At 45.1% G+C, this 19,032-nt stretch overlaps 1 protein-coding gene across 1 annotated transcript in view; it reads left to right on the top strand.

The window, feature by feature from the left end:
* WDR19 (WD repeat domain 19) overlaps positions 1-19,032 on the top strand; it is a 637,672-nt gene that overhangs the window by 266,697 nt on the left and 351,943 nt on the right. The window lies entirely within an intron of this gene.

Below are 19,032 nucleotides of genomic sequence, written 5' to 3'. Positions count from 1 at the left end.
ACCATATGTCCTTTGCTTTGAGGGATTCGAGGCAGAATGTCAAATATTTATTCCACAATGTTTTGGGGTTGCTAAGCAGTGACCATATGCAGCTCTTTAAAGTTTGAGGGCTAGCTTGTTTCGTTTTTAGGCAATAGGTGATATATCTTGCGCTCATAATCCAACGCATGGAGGATGGAGAAAATTCTTTCCGAATTTGGGCATGGGAGGTCGAGTTTGGCAATCGAAAAACCCTGCGGTAACATGACGATTGCGCTCTGTCTAACCAGTTATTCATTTTGTCTTTAAAGATTATTGCACCAAAAAAGATTTTGCAGTAATCAATTTTATTAACGGGATTAAGTCCTGGGAGCGCAAAGCGTTCTTCGTTCTTATGAAGGCCCCCTCCATGCTACGAGCAACTGCCTGCATCTCAGTTGTATGCACAGAGGGTCTCCCTTTGTGATCGATCCAAACGCCCAGATACTTGTATGCGGTGACAGTTTCCAGTGGCTTCCCTTCAATAAACCACATGGTCTTTTTTATTTTCACAGAATATATTTCCATTGCTTTGGTTTTAGTAACATTTATCTCTATCATATTGATGTTGCAGTACTGGGCGAGGGAGTCAAGCAGTCTTTGAAAGCCCACCTGAGTTTGGTCTAGGAGAATGGTATCGCCTGCGTATTGCAGAATTTGGATTTGTCTTTGATCAATTCCTGGGGGAAAGGCTCTGGAGCGGGACAGCCATTCAGGGAGATCTGCGAGGTACAGATTAAAGAGTAATGGTGCAAGGGTGCACCCTTGTTTTAGTCCTCTGCTAGTATAGATTTTGTTAGAAGTAGACCATCTCGATGTAACTCTTACTTTAACCCAAGTGTCTGTGTGTAGGGCTATTAGTGCTTTCAATAGCGACCAAGGGATGCCCCATCTTGCCAATTTTATGAAATGTATGAAAAGATTCACTGTAAATATGTATTCTCACCAAGTACTTATTTGTTCTCTGTAGATGGTTCACTGTCATGTGGAGGGCTGTGATAAGCCATCAGCTCTCTATGAAGAAAATTAGAGTGAACTTTAGTCTCTGCGATGTCACCAAGCGTGGTTATTTGAGTGCAGTTTATGGAGAAAAAAAAACTAAATGCTGTTCTTTAGAGTATCATAAACCATTCTAAACGTATATAACAATCTGCGCATCACCCCACCCCTGCATCTACCTCTCCACACCAAAACATGGTTAGATGTCTTTGAGTTTCAACACATATTACAATTACTCATTGAAATAGTTGAAATTTACCAGTATCTGTGTAAAAATATACTCTTGATATATTTTTCTCACCTACACACTCAAAATATACATCTGAAACATTCTAATGATCATCCAAATAACACGGTTTGCTCACATATAACATACAGGATATATTGGGGTAGGAACAAAACATGATTTTAGTTCAGAATCACAACTGTACATTTAAATTACTCTTGGATTTGAATATCTCTGACCTCCCTGCATAAAATAAAGGGTTACACCTTGAATACTGATGAATGCAGGTAGAAGCCAACCTTCATAGATGCCAAAACATTGCTCTCACTCCAGTGCATAGTGTGGTCTTTTATAGGATGATTTCTAAGTTGCAGAACTCGTCTTGCAGAATCTCTTCTTGGCAGGCTAGGAGTTTTGATGAAAACCAAATAAATGCAGCTCTGCTAAAAAGAGACTAAACAAAAGGCATAAGAAATTCCTGATAATATAGGTAACAGGTTCAGCATTCCTTACCAGTTCAGAAATATAAAAACGTAGAAAGTGTTTTTTACTCCAAATAGCAAAAACCTATGTGAAACATTTAGCTTTATAGAACATCATATTAGGCAAGAAATATTGGGAAATATGCTAAATTAAATCCAAATTTAAATTTAAATCTTTAGATGTAAATCTTACCTTGTCTCTGGTTATAACAAATTCTGCTTTTTATTTGTTTTATTATTAGGTTCCCCAATTGGTACAATTAAGTTCAAAATTCAGCTTTGGTTATCAAATGTAACATAAATGTCATACTTTAAATATTGAATGCATACTTAACCAGTTAAGTCATTTACATAAAATTCTGATATCTGAATCAAATCTTTTTAAAGTTATTTAGAGCACCAGTGCACTTTACATATGTTTTTCCATGCTGAAAACTTAAAATACATTGTTGACCCACAAAAGCAAAATGTGTAGGATCTTTAGGGAGACAGTAGGTATTATCCCTGATCTTGCTGTCATAATTACTGAAAAACACCAATGTAACACAGCTTTGATGTAATTTCCATGTCACTTGTACAGCCTGATAACATAGAAACATCATCTAGTGTTACCTGAATTACTAAACAGTTCATTATAAATGTGAAAACCCTACCACAAAAATCTCTTTGCAGATCAAACAGCCATTAACATATGCACTCAGTTTCCTGTTGCTTCACACCTATGGCATTGGTCCATTAAGTTTGGAGTACACTTATACAAATAAGCAGGAGTAGAATAAGACACTGTGCACATCCTCCTATGGTTAGTGTTTAAACTACACTCACATGCCTCACTCCAAGTTATAGAATTAATCACTAACCAGATTTCATTCTGCCACTTTCTAAATATTTGCTCAAGCAGCACGTTAGTGTTTTTTTGCTTCTTCAAAAGTAGAACCCAGTGGCCAAAACACTGCTGCAATGGGCCCACCTTAAAAAGAGACTACTGTGGCGCTGGATTTTTCATCCTGCTTATTTGACAATAGGAACATTGAAATGGCCCCTATTTTTGCGTACGGATTCCTTTACATATTGCCAAGATATAAATGCATTGCTTAAGCCTATTGTTTCTCAGTGATTTCTTTCCCTTGATGACAGTTCTATACAGATTGTTCTTAATGTTGTCTTTACATGTACATTGGGTATCTGTAAAGAATGAAATACGTATTGTCTTATCGAATCTAAAGGACGATATTGTACAAGATCGGGATTTCAGATCTTTTATTTTTTACAAAGGTGGAAGTTAGTATTTATCTCCTTTATTATATCTAAAAAAAATTATCAAAGGTTTTTAATTTTAATACATTGTAAGGGGTACACCATTAAATACGCGGATAATTAACAGTTCTAATAGTTTACAATGGCCAGCCCTTCTCCTTCTGTTTGGAAGTATAATTTTTTCAAAATCATTCTAGGGGGGCCTTTGCTCCATAGAAAGCTACTAATCATTTCTTCATTTTTTTCAAGCAATATTTTCCAAAATGACAGTGAGTGTAGAGAAATAAAATGTAATTAAAGTATAGATAATAATAATTATAATAATCAAAATTTTACCCTTGATTTATGAAGGAAGGTTACATAATCTTTCTAATCAACATCTAATTTTCTGAATCAACTGATCATAAATTAATTTATAAAAGTAATCATAATTTTGAATAATCAAAATATTTAGATATTTTTTCGATCTGCAATGTAGTACAGGGCTTGGGAGCATGGGAGAACTTGTGGAGTGTAAAATTCCCAGCTTACTTAATGGAGGTTCCAGTTCTATTAAGGACATGGAGGTGATAATTATTCTCAATTTTCTTTATTTTTATTTTATTAATGTCCAACATCCTTAATATAACCAGAAACTACAGGAAAGGAAGAAACAAACTATTATCCAATCACAGAGCTTGCTGTCCTTTACAGTCTTTTTTCAACTCTTATGCCCGCTTTCTTCATGCGACCCAGGCCTTCTTTGTGCCCGATATTTCTCCTGTTTAGAGATTTTGTTTCCTACAACAGTAAACTCCTTTAATGTACCTTGGTCCAATCCATCAGCGAACAGTGTCAGTTATATAACCATACATTGACCTTTTGCACACACTTCATAATTTTTATCCTGTGTCATAGAATGTACAAAGAACTTTCTTAAACATAAGATATTGACAGGTACCAAAAGTCATCAAATACATATATATATATATATATATATATATATATATATATATATATATATATATATATATATATATATATATATATATATATATATACTTATATATATATATACTTATATATATATATACTTATATATATATATACTTATATATATATATATATATATATATATATATATATATATGCATTGACACAATCCAGCAGTTCTTATTCCTTATCATGATAGGGTGGTGATACTGTCCCTTTTGATTGTTGGTGGGATAATCCTTGCCTTTGTGTCATAGAATTGAAAGCTTCCTTTTCGAAAAATAGAATGTGATATTTCCTATGTCAGGCCGGAGATGAGGATTAGGCTAGTTCAAAGCTTACTTACCACCAAAGTGGCCATATCCAAAACCATTTTAAAGTAAAACCTTTTAAATCCTCCAAATGAGGCCCAAGGGAGAAGGCATTTATAGCCATGTTTCTGCTGTCAAAGTGTGCCCCTAAAACTGAGGCTTCAGTGCCTGCCTCTTGCATGGTCCACCTGACCCATCTTGCTATATTGGGAGATGAAACCTCCTTAAAAGGCATACAAATTGAAAGCAGTAACTGTCACTCACTTGGGGGACAGAATTCAATAGTCGCGTCTTCATAGGCATTGATAAACCTAAATACACACAAGTCTGAGGTGTCCTTAAAGGCTGGATATCAATTGATCCTGGAATTACGTTTTGTTCTTCTGGAAGCATGAAAGTAACCCCATCAGGGGTAAATACTCTATCTATAATATCCAGGGTCCTGACATTGGGGACCAGTGCTTAATTTGAACCAGTGGTTTCCGATGCTCGGCACCGGCACTTAATCGTCAACACCGGCGCTTGTTACAGTCCGACAAAAGGGGGCGCTGTTTGGCTAATTTTGAGATGACTACAACTACAGTTAATTATTAATTAACTATACATAACAAGCATTGGCATAGCCTATAGGTCTCACCTTTGGGACCTTATAAGTGTTTAGGCAGAGCTATTGGCTTTGCCAATGTTTTTAAGCTATGTTGTAGAGCAGTGTGGTTACTGTGCAGTATGTTGAAAAGGTATAATATAAAAGTGCTATAAGCATTTTTGTTACTTTAAATATAACCAAGAAGACATTATGTATATCTGAACGACCCTATTAAAGAAAGAATATAAAAGTTTCTGCTAATTTTTTGTCCTTGCAGTGCTGGCAACTTCTTGCCTGTTCCACAACTCTTTATAGTTTGTTTTATTTTATGGGGGGTGGGGGTGTTTTGGTTTGGAGGTTAGGAAATAGTACCTGCCCCAAATGTTCAGCAGAGTTTGCATCAATCAAGCAGTGTTCAGGACTCGCTGCTTCACTGAGGCTCTCTGAGACCTTGTCCATACAAACAAACAAAACAAAGTGGGCTGTTGCAACTTCAACAAAAGGACATGCTATTTGTTTTAATGGAACGAAAGTAGCAATGCACTGCTCTGTGTCTGGGCGGTGCACAAATGGGCCGGGTCCTACCGGCAGTTCTAAAAAGCACGTGCTGAGGCAGGTCGCTATCGGGCTCTCCATTTCTGCTCTCACCCTCAGGGTGAAAATAAAAATCTTAACTTTGGAGCATTACCACCCTTCACTGCCTTTGAGGTAACTTCAAAGAGAATCTTTGAATTTCTTACACAGTCTCATCATTTCCAAACTAAAGCATTTTCAATATTCTGTACAACAAAGCCATAGGTGTTGCTTAATTAACTTATGCAGCTAAAAACCACTGACAAAGCCAATAGTCCTGGCTTGTAGATATAATGTTACTTGCTGTATTATAAATCTGGATGCATTGACTGAAACAGCAAAATACCAGTCCGGTGGCACACATTGCCAACCACTGTTTTTTTTAGCTTATGTTTTTTAATCCACACCCTGAATTATACAGGCCACGTCCCTTTGAAAGACCCCCACTTTTTTCATCTCACTTAAAGCCCTGATGCACCAGATAGGAGTAATATGTCGTCAGAGAAAAAAAAAGTAACACAGCATCGTGGATAGGGAAACACTCACAGCGAATGCAAGTTTAATTAAAGGATGTGATATATAAGGATGGACGACATGGGATGCTGTTAGACCTGGGGTTACCAGTCTACATAGGGTAGCCTGGCACAGAGCGGGGATACCTAATCTCCAAGGCAAATGTGTTGTGCTTACAAAACTCACTCACAGTAACCCAGCGTTCCACCACTGAAAATAAGGACTCCACACCGGTTTACAAAAATACGGCTTACTTTATAAAACTCTGTTTGGTATTTTCTGGACTCTTAGCAGGAATTACTTACATAACAGTAAAATGTCTCCACATCCAATTTCTGACATTCTTTAGACTTTACTTTACATAAATAAATACTTTTTCCACAAGTTGAAAGACTTTCAGTATTCACTCTGTCATTTCACCTTTTAGCTTTTTGTTCCCAAAAATAGATGAGGTAAACAATAAAGACCGCGGACTTTAGAAGCATCGACTGATCAGAACCCCCGTCTGAACGCACAAGAGTCATAAGACAAAGTGGCTAATATTCTCAGCCCGTTCATGTGCCAGCGTCACTACATCAAGATTGACTACAAGGAAAGTGACCAAAACCTTTGACTTTTTCTGCGGGTTGCCTTGAGTGGAAGGGGAAAAAAAACTTTACAAATATTTCGGATATCTGAGCATAACTGACTCGGTACAAATGAAATTAAAACTGTCGCCATAGGAAGTGAAGTGTTGATTCATCAACTTGTCCATTGTTGTGTTATATCACCTTTTATATTTATTTTAAATATACGAATGACGGTCACCTGACGAAGGCCTTGGGCCGAAACGCGCGTAGTTCCATTCAACCGCATTGCCTTCATCAATTATTCCAACGACTGAATATCTCGTATATCACTGGGTTAATTTGTTTTTGTAATTGTGTTCATGTAATTTTTTTCTGTTTTCACTTATTGACTATGTACGTCTTTAGTTGTAAATAATTAAGTTTTTGCCTGTGTTTGAACATCATGTATTATACACCAAGGTTCTTTCTTTATGGACAATGAATTAAATAAGTAAATGAAATTTGTACAAAGGATAAAAATAACAAACAAAATAAATAAATTGAAGAATTTTTGTATAAATTCCCGTTTCAGCACACAGTTATTCGATTATTTTGGAGGGTCTATTATTCTGTTTGGATTTTGATTTAGGGATTATCTATGCCCTTAGAGTTTTGCTACACTGTCTTTCTCTACATAGTAAACAATAAAGACAACACTTCCCTATGAGGAATTTAGTGTGTACTTTACCCCTCACGGTTCATTGGCTATTTCACTTTTGAAGTTCAGGGTTCAACTTAAAGCTCCGTAGGTGATTCGGTTGTATTCATAAATATCTCTGAGCAACCAAATCTAGAAATGGAATAGGCAACTTACACATTTATCACAGTTCGCCTTTTAAATTCCTGCTGCAGTCGCCTGACCTGTCTAGTTCCCAACATGAATTTCTCTAACCTCAAATTAAGTACATGTGTCTGCAATACATTCTCTCTTATCCATGTGAACGTGTACCAGGACCTCCTGTGTGCTTTTGTTTGTCCACACTCGAGAGTCCCCTTGATTAATAGCACAAGAATCTCCCCTCCGCCCTCCGAGAAAGTCTCTTCACAAATGGGGAAAGTGTCTAACTTAGACAGAATAGAAATCGGGGCATTAAGCTGTGAGGGGATTACAATCTGTCAAGGTTCGCAGCCACTACCCGCAGCTTGGGCCCAAAATCTCAGTCACGGTTTTCTCCTAATGACCTTGCTCCCTTACTATTCACAAAAGTTAAATGGAGACGGCCCACCTCAGCGCTGATTCCTGGCTGAATTCCTGTCAGCAAATATCCTGCTGTGCTTGAGCGCTCCTACGGTTCTTCCCACGCCGGCTCTGACAGTACTTCCTGGGTGCCTCGGTGTTCCTCCCCCTGACGGGCTTCACCCGGGGTAGTTCCCGCCCAAGTCCGCCCTCCACTGGCTTCTCCCCTCCCCTTGCGCTGCTGCCAATGCTTAGGGAGGGCGGGGACGTCACTCCCACCTTTCTTCCCGGCGGCCTCCTTCAGCAGCTTCCGCCTCCCTCACCGGCACTGTTACACGGCTTGGATGCTCCGCCAACTTCGCCCGACACACCTCACCTCTATCACCTGTCGCGTGGAGGTCCGCCACTGCAGCAAAGCCCTGAAGAGTCGCCGAACCACCCACCACTCTGGTAGGTTCTTGGGGTTGGTAGGGCCACCTCAGGCAGAACGCGGCCGCAGGCAAAGTAGTTCTTGCCCCGAAGTCACACAGTGGCTACGTTCCGTTTTACTTGTCGTGAGGGAGGAAGAGGGGGGTCAAGGAAGTTCAGTCCAGTGCTGTCGCGATCACTTCTGGGGGCTCACAAACCCTGGGTGATACCAGGGCTAAAGGCTGGTACCCTGATTGGGCTAGATCGGTGGATATGGGGTAACGTCAGGAAACAGGAAGAGCAGCCCCAAAAGGCGGTCAAGCTTCCCACTCTGCGCTGACCTCCTACTGCCACAGCCTAAACTCTAACTGGCCCCAGAATGACAAAATGGCCTCCCAGGTGTTGGCCTTATATACTCCTAGTCCCCTGTGTCCAGAACAAGGCAGAAGGTTCTAGAACCTCCCCATAGCTCCCTATGGCCCTAGACCCTGAGGTAAAAATTATGGCAGTTATAAGCCACCATTTTGTGGGTTTTCACATTTAGTCAAAAAGGCACCAAGGCCTCAGAAATTCATAGGGACCCAGCAGCACCTAGCCCCCGGGACAACATTAAAAAATCCCAGTGGACATGAAAAAGGAAAAAATGGAAAGTGTTAGAAGGCAAAAGGGGACAAAAATAAATAAATAAAAGGAGGGACCACCCAAAAGGCCAACAGGTCTAACACGCGTTCCCCCCAGCTGAAAGTGGGGAGAGCTACCCACCCCCTTGGGAGTTCTCATCACTAAGGCGAAAATACCTAGAGAGACCGTCTGCATTGGCGTGGTCCACTCCACGCCGATGTTCCACCCGGAAGTCCATTCACTGTAGGGAGATGGACCATCTCAACATTTTGGGATTTTCTCCCTTCATTTGCATCAGCCAACAAAGGGGTTAGTGGTCGGTCTGCACCAGGAAGTGCGAGCCAAACAAGTATGACTGCAGCTTCTTTAGAGCCCATACCACCGCAAATGCTTCCCGCTCAATTGCACTCAACCTCTGTTCCAGAGGAAGCAGTCTCCTGGACAGAAAGACAACAGGTTGATCCAGACCCTCTTCCTTGAGTTGCGATAACACTGCCCCAATGCCATGTTCTGATGCGTCTGTTTGGACAATGAATTCCTTGGAGAAATCAGGGGCCCTGAGGACTGGAGCAGCACACATTGCTTGTTTCAAGGTGTCAAAGGCTCGCTGACAAGCCTCCGTCCAGACTACCCGTCGGGGTTGTTTCTTGGATGTAAGTTCAGTTAGGGGCGCCACAATGGTGCCATACCCCTTCACAAAGCGACGGTAGTAACTTGTGAGGCCCAGGAAAGCTCGGACCTCTGTTTGGGTCTTGGGGGGCTCCCAGGCCATGATAGCCTCAATCTTCTCCTGGAGGGGCTGCACCGTTCCCCTGCCCACCAAGTGGCCTAGGTACACCACCGACCCCTGCCCGATCTGACATTTGCTGGCCTTGATTGTCAAGCCAGCCTGTTTCAGGGCCTGGAGAACAGCTTGTAGATGACACAAATGGTCCTCCCAGCTACTGCTGAAGACGGCAATGTCATCCAGATAAGCAGCAGAGAAGGCCTCCATCCCGGAGAGGACCTCGTTCACCAGCCGCTGAAAGGTGGCAGGAGCGTTCTTGAGCCCAAAGGGCATTACACAGAACTGGTAGTGGCCCTCAGGCGTGGAGAAGGCTGACCTTTCCTTAGCTCCATTTGTAAGGGAGATCTGCCAGTACCCTGAAGTGAGGTCAAAGGTACTCAAGTATTGGGCAGCTCCCAGCCGGTCAATGAGTTCATCCACCCTAGGTATCAGATGTGCATCTGTTTTGGTCACTGAATTCAGTCCCCGGTAATCCACACAGAACCTTAGTTCTGGAGTGGTGCCCGGTGGGGCAGCTTTTGGTACCAGAACCACCGGACTGGACCAGGGGCTACTTGAAGGTTCAATTACTCCTAGCCCCAGTATCTTAGTGACTTCACTGTGGATGCTGGCCTTCACCTTGTCTGACAGCCGGTAGATCTTAGACTTCACAGGTGGGCTGTCTCCTGTGTCCACATCGTGGGTGCACAGGTGGGTGCTTCCCGGGACAAGGGAGAACAGCGAGGAATATTGCTCCAGGACCTGGCGGCAGTCCCTCTGCTGTTCAGGAGTCAGGGATGGTGAGAGAATCACTCCCTCCACGACCCATCCTTTTCCTGAGACGAAAAAAGATCAAGGAGAGGCTCGCTTTCCTCTTCCTCTGCTCCATCAGTCACCATCATCAAGATGACCTCGGGCCTCTCATGGTGTGGTTTGAGGCGATTGGCATGGAGCACCCGATGGGGCTGCCGGGGGGGTCTTAAGTTCCACTAGGTAAGTGGCCTTACCCTTCTTCTCAATCACCTCAAATGGGCCTGTCCAGCGATCCTGAAGGGCACTGAGCTCTCCAGGTTCCATCACCCACACTTTCTGGCCACGCTCCAATTCCACAGGGTGAGCATTGTGGTCATACCACTCCTTCATCACTGCTTGGCTGGCTTCCAAGTTGTCAGAAGCTTGCTTCCACAACTTAGCCATTTGGCTCCGGAATATAGCTCACCACATCCTGGGGAAGATTTCTGGGAGTCTTTTCCCATCCGTCTTTCACCAGGCTGAGAGGTCCGCGCACAGGGTGCCCATACAGAAGTTCGAAGGGGCTGAAGCCCACTCCCTTCTGTGGCCCTTCCCTGTAGGAAAACAACAGGCAGGGTAGGAGGATGTCCCATTTCCTCCCCAGGCTCTCAGGCAGACTTCTTATCATACCTTTCAAGGTTTTGTTGAACCTTTCCACTAGACCATTGGTTTGTGGGTGGTAAGGAGTGGTAAACCGGTAGGTAACCCCACACTCCTTCCACATAGCCCGCATGTACGCTGACATGAAGTTGGTCCCCCTGTTGGACACAACTTCCTTGGGGAAACCCACTCGGGTAAAGATCCCCATCAGGGCCCTATTACGTTTCTTATATAGCGCCAGAATCGACCCCCGAAGGGGTATCTCCGCGCTTGCCTTGGGAACCCGTCCTGGCTTTTCCCTGTGAGATAGCCCCTACAGGGCATCCCCAAGGTGAAAGCCAGGCATCCCGCCGCGGGGGGGGCCGTTGTGGAGATTAAGCAAGCTTAATGCCCAGAGTTGCAGAGTGTGCACCCATGATTAGGTCAGGCACCGAAGCGAGAATTATCGAGTCCGTGGACATTTGAGCTCAAGACCCTGCCGCGTTGGGAATTGAACCCTGGTCCCGGGTCTGACCTCTGCTTCAGGGTCTGCCTGCTCTAACCAGTGAGCCACACTTCTCCACAGCCACTGCAGGTGCAGTGATGGTTCTCAGAGGAATTGCCTCTGGGTAACGTGTGGCGTGATCCACCAGAACCAGGATAAACCTGTGACCAGCTGAATTTGGTGGATCCAATGGCCCCACAATGTCGATGCCCACCCTTTCAAAGGGGGTGCTAACGACAGGAAGTGGTTCCAGGGGAGCTTTCAGCTTCACCCCTGTTTTCCCACTGGCTTGGCAAGACACACATGTCCTACAGTAAGTGTCGGACGCCACCTTCATCTGTGGCCAATGAAAGTGGAGGACAAGCCGGGCAAAGGTCTTGTCCTGGCCCAAGTGTCCTGCCAAGGGTATCTCATGAGCCAGTTCTAATAGAAAGGCTCGGTAACGTTGTGGGACAACCAATGCCCGTGACGAACCGTGCACTGGTGCCTTGGGTTCACTGTAGAGGAGTCCATCCTCCCAGTAAATGTGGTAGTTCCCCGCAACGTTACCTGCTGCCTGGGCTTCGGCCTGTCGCCTTAGTCCCTCAAGGGTAGGGCACTCCTTCTGGCCCTTACAAAACTCCTCCCCGGTAGGCCCTCCCTCCACATGCCATTTGGCAGGGATTGGTAGGTTCTCCAGTGAGACAACATCTCCCTCCGTGGACTCCAGGTCCACCACCGCAGGTGGCCTATCAATCTCACGAGGCTTGGATGTCGAGGCAGGCTTCTCCTGTCCCCGGTTCATTCCCTTTCTGGCAGCTGGCTGTGCCTTTGTTCCAGGCCCCAGCGTAAGCGAACTCCCCATCCGGGTAGTCGCGGACCTTGTGCTGGCACAGGCCCAGTCAGGTGTACCCAGCATCTCAGTATGAGTTCGGTATTCCACCTCCTTCCAAGCATTGTGCTCCATATAATTCCCCAACAAACAATCAACTGACACGGCAGGGCTTACGGCAACTCGAAGTAGACCTGCAACCTCTTCCCACTCAAACGGAACCTCGGCCACCGGGTAGTGACCCATTCTGCCGTCAGCCATCGCGGCGGGGTGGAGTACATGTGGAATCACCTGCTCTGGAGACACCAGATGACTCCTTACCATAGTCATACTGGCTCCTGTGTCTCTCAGAGCTTCCCCTCTTTGGCCATTGATGGTGACCAACTGCCCATACTTGGTAGTATTTGGGGGCACCTGGATCTTAGGAACCATCTCCCAATCTCCCAGGGACACTAAGGTGACACCCGCCCACTCTGCCCCCTTATCTAAGGGCAACTCCTCCCCGAGCACTACACTAGCTTCTCCTGGGGCTTTTCCTCCCAGTGGGAGGGGGTGGTCTCTTTGGGCACTTAACATCCCCCTTATAGTGCCCAACCCCACCACACTCAATACAGTGGACAACCCTTGGCTGCTGACTTTGGCCAGGATGAGGGTTTCTTGGAGGGTTACCCTTGGGACTGTGTCCTGTTCCCTTTCCCTGGAAACTGTTTTGGGGCCCTTTAGAGAACTCCCCTTTCTTATCTCCCCCCTCTTTCTTCTGGGGGGAGCCCTGTCCGGTCCTTTGGGAATCCCCTCCAGTCCCCTTTGAGGACACCCGGGTACTAGTCCAAATGTCCACCTCCTCAGCAAGCTTCCGGGGGCTGGTCAGCTTGCTGTCCACCAGGTGTTGTCGCAGCTCGGGAAAACATTTCTCGAGTAGGTGCTCCTTGAGGATAAGATTATACAACCCCTCGTAGTCCCCCACTTCGCTGCCTTGCACCCAAACCTCTAGGGCCTTCTTTGCATAGTCTAGGAAATCCACCCAATTCTGTGTGCCTAGTTTGTGGCTGCTCCTAAACTTCTGTTGGTACTTTTCTGGAGTCAGCCCAAGCGTTTTTATCAGCGCCACTTTCATGGTGGGGTAGTGGGACTGCTCTTCCTGCTCTAGGGCAAAAAGGGTATCCCTTCCTGCAGGAGGCATGTATTTATACAAGCCACCCCCCCCACCCCCCCCCCCCCCCCCAGTGTTTTTCCAAAATCCCATGGGCTCTTAAGGAGACCTCATAGGCAGCCAGCCACTTTGCAATGTCATCCCCTGCGCTGTAGCTGGCGACTTCGTCCTTGGGTAGATAGGGTCTGGGTTCCCTGGTCAGGTCTTTGTATTCGCTGCCACCATTAGGAGTACTGAAGTCCCTATTTGCAGGGCCTTGAGGTCTAACTCTCTGAGACTCAATTCGTGAGCCAGCCTCCTTTCCTCCCTCTCCTTCTCCAATCTTGCCAACTCCCACTTTAACCGCCTTTCTTCTCTCTGGTCCATTAGTTCCGCTTCAGTTAAGCTCCTCACAGAGACATTGCTGCCCTCCCTTGAGAGTGTTCTGGGACCTGTCAGTAGGTTCTCCCCCTCAGGTTGGTACAATACATCTACCCCGATGACAGTGTCCCGGTCTGCCTCTTCCTCCTCAATTTTCCCCTCTAAGTGAACTTCCACCCATGCCCTCAAGCTAGTTTGAAGTTCACTCTTTTTCGCACCTCGCTTGTAAAACACCCCCTTCCTTTGGCAAAAATCCCTGAGTTGGGCCGCAGTATAGGTCTCCAATTCCTCCAGATCAAATTCCATTTTGCCACCAGGGTCTTGGATAGCCACTTAGGAGACAAGGAAGGGCGTAAAGTAAGGATTACTTCCACCCACCACCAGGAAAGAATTTGGAAAAACAAAATTTTAAATAGGGAGTCCGCTTGCAGAAAACTCCAGGTGTAGGCCTGTGGCACGTACTGCGTTACTACTAACTGGATGTAAGCACAAGCTCCTATCCCACCACTGATCACCAAATATGTTAGACCTGGGGTTACCAGTCTACATAGGGTAGCCTGGCACATAGCGGGGACAGCTAATCTCCAAGGCAAATGTGTTGTGCTTACAAAACTCACTCACAGTAACCCAGCGTTCCACCACTGAAAATAAGGACGCCACACCGGTTTAGAAAAATACGGCTTACTGTATAAACTCTGTTTGGTATTTTCTGGCCTCTTAGCAGGAATTACATACAGAACAGTAAAATGTCTCCACATTCAATTTCTGACATTCTTAAGACTTTACTTTACATAAATAAATACCTTTTCCACAAGTTGAAAGACTTTCAATATTCACCCTGTCATTTCACCTTTTAGCTTTTTGTTCCCAAAAATAGATGAGGTAAGCAATAAAGACAACACTTCCCTATGAGGAATTTAGTATGTACTTTACCCCTCACGGTTCATTGGCTATTTCACTTTTGAAGTTCAGGGTTCAACTTATAGCTCCGTAGGTGATTTGGTTGTATTCATAAATATCTCTGAGCAACCAAATCTAGAAATGGAATAGGCAAATTACACATTTATCACAGTTAGCCTTTTAAATTCCTGCTGCAGTCGCCTGACCTGTCTAGTTCCCAACATGAATTTCTCTAACCTCGAATTAAGTACATGCGTCTGCAATACATTCTCTCTTATCCATGTGAACGTGTACCAGGACCTCCTGTGTGGTTTTGTTTGTCCACACTTGAGAGTCCCCTTGAATACTAGCACAAGAATCTCCCCTCCGCCCTCCGAGAAAGTCTCTTCACAAACGGGGAAAGTGTCTAACTTAGACAGAATAGAAATCGGAGCATTAAGCTTTGAGGGGATTACAATCTGTCAAGGTTCGCAGCCACTACCCGCAGCTTGGGCCCAAAATCTCAGTAACGGTTTTCTCCTAATGACCTTGCTCCCTTACTATTCACAAAAGTTAAATGGAGACGGCCCACCTCAGCGCTGATTCCTGGCTGAATTCCTGCCGGCAAATATTGCGCTCTGCATGGAACTCCTACGGTTCTTCCCACGCCGGCTCTGACAGTACTTCCTGGGTGCCTCGGGGTTCCTCCCCCTGACGGGCTTCACCTGGGGTAGTTCCCGCCCAAGTCCGGCCTCCACTGGCCTTCCCCTCCCCTTGCGCAGCCGCCAATGCCTTGGGGGGGCGGGGACGTCACTCCCACCTTTCTTCCCGGCGGCCTCCTTCAGCAGCTTCCGCCTCCCCTCACCGGCACTGTTACGCTGCTTGGATGCTCCGCCAACTTCGCGCGACACACCTCACCTCTATCACCTGTCGCGTGGAGGTCCGCCACTGCAGCAAAGCCCTGAAGAGTCGCCGAACCACCCACCACTCTGGTAGGTTCTTGGGGTTGGTAGGGCCACCTCAGGCAGAACGCGGCCGCAGGCAAAGTAGTTCTTGCCCCAAAGTCACACAGCGGCCACGTTCCGTTTTACTTGTCGTGAGGGAGGAAGAGGGGGGGTCAAGGAAGTTCAGTCCAGTGATGTCGCGATCACTTCTGGGGGCTCACACACCCTGGGAGATACCAGGGCTAAAGGCTGGTACCCTGATTGGGCTAGATCGGTGGATGTGGGGTAACGTCAGGAAACAGGAAGAGCAGCCCCAAAAGGCGGTCAAGCTTCCCACTCTGCGCTAACCTCCTACTGCCACAGCCTAAACTCCAACTGGCCCTAGAATGACAAAATGGCCTCCCAGGTGTTGGCCTTATATACTCTTAGTCCACTGTGTTCAGAACAAGCCAGAAGGTTCTAGAACCTCCCCATAGCTCCCTATGGCCCTAGAGCCTGAGGTAAAAATCATGGCAATTATAAGCCACCATTTTGTGAGTTTTCACATTTAGTCAAAAAGGCACTTCCAAAAAGGGCACCAAGGCCTCAGAAAATCATAGGGACCCAGCAGCACCTAGCCCCCGGGACAACATTAAAAAATCCCAGTGGACATGAAAAAGGAAAAAATGGAAAGTGTTAGGAGGCAAAAGGGGACAAAAATAAATAAATAAAAGGAGGGACCACCCAAAGGGCCGACAGGTCTAACAGATGCTTTTACGTTTTTTACTTCATTTGTTCAGAAATAGATCAGTGCCTTTTTCACTAAGAGTTAAGGACATGAATACAGGGCCCGAAAGAGACCCATTTCAATGTCTGTTTTAAAATACTTCCGGGTCTGAGACCCGGAGCAACCCGGACCACTTAAAGCCCTGTGGTGCATAATTTGAACGTAGTGGCCTCCATGTGTTTACAACAGGGTGCAACTGAGTTCTGGCTGAAGACCGACGTATCTGACATGCCACATGATATCTCCCACATGACAGATCCAAACCATGTCCTTTGGAGAAAGATCTCTCCGATAGCTACAATCTGGAGACATAGCATATGCGCCTCCACCCGGACCCCCTCCACACTTCAGTAACCGTCCCGCCACACCCCGCCCCAGAGCCGAAGACCCCTCGCCGGAACTGCTACCACCCCTCCCCTAATACGCCAGTAGACATGCAACTTCTTTCCCCTCCCTTCCCTAGTTCCTTCGCCACTGTGTTGATACTTGTAATTGTTTATTAACTGGTCACGTTCTCTGACCAAGTCCGCTATTGTTACTAACGGAGACAGCCTACACGCCGTGACAAGTCGCAGAATGACATGTACCTGTGGACACATTACACCTTCGTTGCCACGACAGGCCACAGCACACCACACACAAGGGATGTGGGCCATGCTCGGGATAACTGCCGTCTGACACCGGGCGAATGCAACTACACGCGAACCCCCACCTCTAGCATCCATATATGGGTCGTGGACACTGGAGGGTTCAACTCACACTAGACCAACAGACGCCTGGGACCCCGCTGAGGCGGCCACAACCTAGCGTCGTCGACCACAAGTGCCTACTACTTTGCATTAGTGAGCTATACAACTGAGCACCTGCCCACAGCATGATGGCATCGCAGGCACAAGATCTTTAGGGTCTCTATTCCGAGTCCACACCTTACATCGGGTCTGTCTGCTGCTCAGGATGTTTACGTTTTTTTAAAATGCTGTCGACATAAAATCTGAAAAACACACAACACAAGCGAACAATGTGACATGCCGGGCTCTAAGGCACGGACGGGTGACAGGAGATCTCTGGGGAAGAGCGCATTCTTAGGTGGTGGAGGGCAAGAGTTGTGGTGTTTGCCACAAGCGGGTGTGGAAATCATGAGTAAGGGGTTGTGTCCTTGCTGGGTAGAACTTGGGTGGGCACCAGGGTAATCGGAATAGGCACAGTGAGGATGGTTGAAGAGGGGGTTGGGTACGTCACAAGACAACAGTAGACAATAGCGGGATTTAAGGGGGAAGGGAGCTGCCCTATGCTCAGAGCTGCTGACTTTGGAGTGGCGGAATCAGGTTCGTATTTCGGCATAGTTCAATATCCTGGGTCCTAGGAAAATTATTTTATCTACCACAAAAAGCAATTTGTCCTGGTGTAACTCAATGGATGCTCATGTAAAATGCTTCAGTACTGGAGTCGGGTTAGAGGGAGACAAAAGCACGCATGAGTGGGAGCAGCGGGTAGGGGGCAGGCAAAGGCCCTCATTCCGGCAGCTTGAGAAAGAGGCAGCGAAGGGTCTAATTACAAGGTTGCCCTGGAGGAGGAATTTAAGATAAGGAGAACGGGCTGGAGGCCTGCTATGGATCCATTGGGCGTTCCTTCACATCTGGTGGGGCGGGGGAGTGGCGACGCCAGGCACTACAGGGTGCGGCACCCCCAAAAAACCAAGACAAACTTGAGTAAACAACTCAGGAGAGTACATGAAGCAAACCATATCATGACAATAGACAAAAAAAATTCAAGGGGCACATTAAGAAGAGGTGTTATCAAGAACAAAAAGCGTTTCTTACAATACAGAACAGAAACAATGTGTGCTTCAAAAATATTTTTTTCCGCGTGTTACCTTTAAATGCAGAAAATTAAACAAGAGCCCAGTATAAACTTCAAATTTCACTGTATGTTATCTGTGATGTCATAGCCATGTTGGTAAGGCACTTTGTAGCTTAGATCTACAAAGGCTATGGTAAACTATGGCCCACAAAGCAGAGCTGCGGACACCACAAGCAATACAGAGTAAAAGTTCTGAATTAGAGATAAGCTGACAGACAAAAGATTATCCAAGCTTGTAGAATGCGAATGCGAACATTTGGAAAACTAAACAATAGGGCGAAAGAAGGAATATAAAACAAGCATTTGCAATGCAAGAGGTCTCGCATTAGGAAAGTTTGAGCTATTGGTATTGTATTTTTTTTTTTTTATTGGATTTTATTTGGCAGATACAAAAAATACAGATACAAAAAATAATTCATGATGAAAAAAAGGAAAAGGCATAATAAATACAGCACCATTTTCATATGAGTATTACAAATTTGGTATCAGATACAAAATAGCATTATCCTAAAAAAAAGAAAACAGCTATTGGTATTGTAAATGACACATTTTTTATTTATGTGTTGGTTTTGAAAATAGAGAAATTATTAGCTTTGTCATTTACAATGCCAATAGTTTTAACTTTCGCAAATGTGACACCTATAGCATTTGTAATGCAGTATGTGTTGTATTTACGTGACTTAGATGTATTGATATTACAAATAAAAATGGCTTTTAATTTTTTTAAATAAGTAATACTTAAATAAAAGTTACTGTAATTTATAATGGCAATAGCTTAAACTTTTGTAAATAACTTTTGTAAAGATTATGCTCAGTGTATTTTAGTGTGACGAAAATCCAAGAACAGAAGTGAAATATTAACATATTTT

This window comes from Lissotriton vulgaris, chromosome 3_2 (assembly GCF_964263255.1).
Source record: "Lissotriton vulgaris chromosome 3_2, aLisVul1.2, whole genome shotgun sequence".
NCBI lineage: Eukaryota > Metazoa > Chordata > Amphibia > Caudata > Salamandridae > Lissotriton > Lissotriton vulgaris.
The sequence above is the reverse complement of the archived record's forward strand: the minus strand, read 5'-3'. Positions and strand labels throughout refer to the sequence as shown.